The sequence below is a fragment of the Cephus cinctus genome, unplaced genomic scaffold (assembly GCF_000341935.2).
Source record: "Cephus cinctus unplaced genomic scaffold, Ccin1 Ccin1_scaffold0129, whole genome shotgun sequence".
Taxonomy (NCBI): Eukaryota; Metazoa; Arthropoda; class Insecta; order Hymenoptera; family Cephidae; genus Cephus; species Cephus cinctus.
Genome location: NW_014332862.1, coordinates 928,612 through 932,798, shown reverse-complemented (window position 1 = coordinate 932,798; position 4,187 = coordinate 928,612). Strand labels below are relative to the sequence as shown.

General features: G+C 45.7%; 1 protein-coding gene and 1 long non-coding RNA gene across 5 annotated transcripts in view; one reads left to right on the top strand and one right to left on the bottom strand.

The window, feature by feature from the left end:
* LOC107262834 (dual specificity protein phosphatase 10) overlaps positions 1-4,187 on the bottom strand; it is a 39,711-nt gene that overhangs the window by 14,395 nt on the left and 21,129 nt on the right. The gene's annotated exons all lie outside the window — the stretch shown is intronic.
* On the top strand, positions 2,364-4,056 carry LOC112493689. Its single transcript, XR_003058315.1, has 3 exons — positions 2,364-2,884; positions 3,019-3,257; positions 3,331-4,056. It is a non-coding gene; the product is annotated as an uncharacterized LOC112493689 (long non-coding RNA).

Below are 4,187 nucleotides of genomic sequence, written 5' to 3'. Positions count from 1 at the left end.
AAAATTTTTTAAAAAAAAAAAAAAAAAAAAAAAAATATTGCCACTTGCCAACGTTAGGGCACAGCGCCATGTTTCCTCCTCACGCGTCAGAGAACTGGACTGATGACAGGAGTGAGAAAGAGAGAGAGGGGCAAAGTGTAATTTTTCGATGGACCGTGAAATATTGTTTTACGAAGTGAATTTGAAAAATTTAATACCAAAGATTCGAAATTCTTCGAGTTAACTTTGAAAATCGTCAAATTTTGATAACCAGCCTGAACTTACAGCGAGATATAATTTTATCGAGTAATAGCATGTTATCGCTGTTATCACTGATTAATCGTCATTGTGCACTGGTAGTCGTTCGATACGATACACGATATGCCAAGTCGATAGGTGCGCGATGTCTCGGATGATATTGGTATTAAAAAAGTCTGGGAGCTGTCGTAGCTGGGACGTTGCAACAAGCGTAAGTCAGGGTCGGGTATAATGGCGATAAGAAATTCAAAAGAATTAAATAATATATATACGATTGATCGGCAAACTCGATTCCAAGTTCGCGTATGAAGTTTTAAGAGGACGATAACCTCTGTCTATGTGTCATCTGTCGTTTTCCAGGTGCGAGTTCGAAGTCCCGCCATCTATGGGGATATTATTGAGGCCCAGAGGGAGAAAGAATAGGTCGAGAGCTGCGCCGATGCTGCGGTTGGCAGCACTGATAAGCCACTTTTGTTTGGTCTACGACGCAGGACTTTGGTAGGTTACGCGCGAGTGCGCTCGAAAGTCTTCGAAAATAAGAGACGTAACCTAGCGACGTGTATTTATACGTATTGTTTATTGTATATATAGCGAATACAGCTTGGAGGATTATAATAGACGAAGCGCTAGACTCATCGCGTAGGCCAAGTTACAACTGCGTTTCTAAGGATCAACGACCAGACGACGGCTTTGTCCGTTGCTCGAGGAATTCTCGGTATTTCGAGGTAGAACCGTCGGCCCGGTACGACCTTGTCCGTACGAGCGTCAACTTGTCGCAGATCGAATAGAGAAATTTCGTAAATTCGAAATATATTTTGAGTCGGTCGAAGTGACGTTCATTTGTTTTTTACCAAGAGTAACGGACGTTCTTATTTACGTGCCGGTGTAACGTTATGGTTTGTAATCTCTCGAAGAGTTTATTTACCGGCTACTCTGTCTCCTTTCTCCCTCGTTGTATATATTTTTATTTTCTATCTGTCTTTGGTGGTCCATACCACCGCAGTCTCTTCGCCTCTCCAGGAATAAACGACGGAATCACCGCGTGCGACTTCTGGCTGACTCATCCGGGATCGCAGGCAGTAGCTTCTATATATGCATTACTCCGTAGCGTGGTTTAACTGTCTCAAGGAAATTCCGGCGTTTTCGAAGGACGCCGACAAGTCGTAGCAGGGCGAACGCTAAAAACACGTCTCACGCCGAGGCGAGCACGTCGACTATGATTCAGTTGGGCGGTAATAACCTGCGGGGACCTTGTCGTTAGTCACTGATGTTTTACGCGTCGCAATTTCTGACGTTGTTGTTGTTGTTGCTATCGTCGTTTACAACGTGAACGCTCATCCTGTTCGCCATTTCTAATAGACCCGATCGAGCCGGAGTCGTTGGGGAGCGCGCCAAAATTCAAATAGAAATATGCATCTGTGAACAAAGGATAAGACCCGTGCCAATTTCGACAGATTATTGAAACGTCTTTGAGGTTAGTTTTCGTTCGAGGACGCTGTCTGCGTCAATAGAACATTTTTTCAGCCTGACTTTTAACGTTCAATCGGTTTACTTGAAAACGGCCTTTAACTTATATATGTCACTTTGTCATTCCCCTTCGTTCTCTCCTGACAGAGACACGCTAATTTCCCGATTTACTTTTGTTTATAAATCTACCACCCAGGGTGTGCTTGGGACGCGGCACGTTATGAATTTTAGTTACTTCACTCCGTGTCACGGATTGACAAATAGACGTAGACTCGTTTACGAGTACAACGGACACTTGTCAAACGCATTTTACTCGCGATGTCTAAATACCATGGGAAATTTCACGATTTCCTTTTTACACAGGCCAACCAAACATAACCTGTACGCGCAACAGTCCGTAAGACACGTGACCGCTACGAAGCTTCCATGAAGCTGGGAACGAGTAAAGTTCAAGAAGACAGCCAAACGATTGTACGATTATCGATTTCACGGAAAATCAAAGAGGAGCACCTAATACACAAGAAATATGATAAACGTCTTCGGTGAAAATTGTTAAAAAATTCCTACCCAGACGAAAGGTCGAGAGACCCTACCAGGGAGTCCAAGGTCCCTGAACTCCATACAATTTCAACAGCAGTACTTTCTCTAACTCACCAGGGTGCGCCACCTCCGATATCCAATAGAACGATCGGTCCTCGCGGATTGGACGGCATCTTTTTAACGTCATCAGATCAGCCGACGAATCTTTAATCGTTGAAATTCGTCTGAGCTCCGTGAATCAAGATGGCGTCAAATATCGATATCCAGTAGAGAGACGGTGGTTGAGACTTGTAATCGCAAAAACGACCAATCTAAAACGTGCTTCTATGGCTGAAAAGCCGTCCGAGAAGCAATAACGTGCCGATGTAGAAATCGTAGGATCCAGGAGGCAGGGAGGCTGCGCGCCGATCTGACGAAGGCCGCACGAGTACAGCGATCAGGTACCGACGCTGGGCTTCTCTCTCTTCGGCGAGAGCAGCCGTTCGCTTTGTCTCCGTATTATATTCTCCTTCTCTCGAAATCCTCTACCCGCCTTCCTCCATAGTCAACGTGTTTCCTCCGATCGAAAAAGCAACTGGCGCCATTCGCGATTACGGCGCTTACGGAAAACATTACTTCGCTGGAATTTCAGGCTGATCAGGTAACCCTTATAACTGTTGTACCCGAAGCATGGGAATTTTTTAATAAAATTTTCGTAAAGCTCGGTAGAATAAACAGTCCGTAATTTTAATGAAAAAAATAACAAAAAAAAAATTCTTCAACCCACATACATAGGTAGCAATGCTCGTAGCGCGGTAGAGGAATGCCGGCCTGCGAGACTAGAGAAAACATTCGGCGTTGCAGCAGACAGCAACGTCCACCGTTCAGCTCCAATTGCCGCTACTTTCGCTCGTTCCTCGTAAAATCATCGAAATTCGCGAAAGCAGCCGAGAAAAAGAACAATTGAACAAAGAAAACAAACTACGACCGCAAAGGCTTCAATCTCGAGGTGTAAAGCAGAATTCTAATTAAAGGTACCGTACTCAACGTACAATTTTATTCGCCGATATCAAAAAAAAATCCTTTCCGCACATATCTCTCCGACAGGGCCGTACGACTGTATACCAAGAGCCACGATCTTTGGGTGTCTTGATCAATTTTCCGCAGGCGTCTCTGGCTACGTTCACGGAGACAGCTGACGGCCAAGAACCAGCCGTGGCGGCTGGTTTGAAAATTCCAATACCGAGCAGCGTGCGAAGGTGGCTTTCGGCGTAGAGAAACAAGTGGATCAAATCAAGAGACGAGGTCGCAGCCTGGTGACTCAGAGAGAAAGTAAGCAGCGAGCAAGCGGGTAGGAGAAGCCCATTGCCTCCGACGCCATGAACCCCACCACCCCCTGTGCCTCCTCCCCACCTGCCGATTTACGACTCGCTATTAGAATCCCGATATTGAGTAACTTCCTTATCCCATTTTTTTTCCATCACCATTCTCTCCATTCGCCTCGATGGACCAAAGTCGAGGATTTTGGTGGAAAAAAAAAATTAAAAAAAAGAAGAAAAAAAAAGGAAAATCAGTTTCATCCATAAAACGAATACCTAATCCAAAATTAAATTCTCGTCCGTTACGGAAGAGACAAAAAATGACACGTGATCGAAGCAACCCCCTCCTTTCCTGCATACAAGCGACGCACAATCGGTCATGCGGATGCTGGATCCTTCTGATCCTCATTGTGCGTCCTCGTACCATATTTACAGTCGCCACGCACACGCGTCTCTCCATTCATCGAAGTACACGTCATGGCCATTCTGCTTGCCGAATGAATAAGCCCTTGAATTAGAGAGGCCAGACCGGTGGGGAGGTAGGGGTGGTAGAGAGGGGGGGGGCTGAAGGGTGGTCGCGGAACTTCAGTCGGTAAGTCCCGCTGCCCTTTCCCGAGGGCTCTTTTTGGACCATTGACGGGGGGG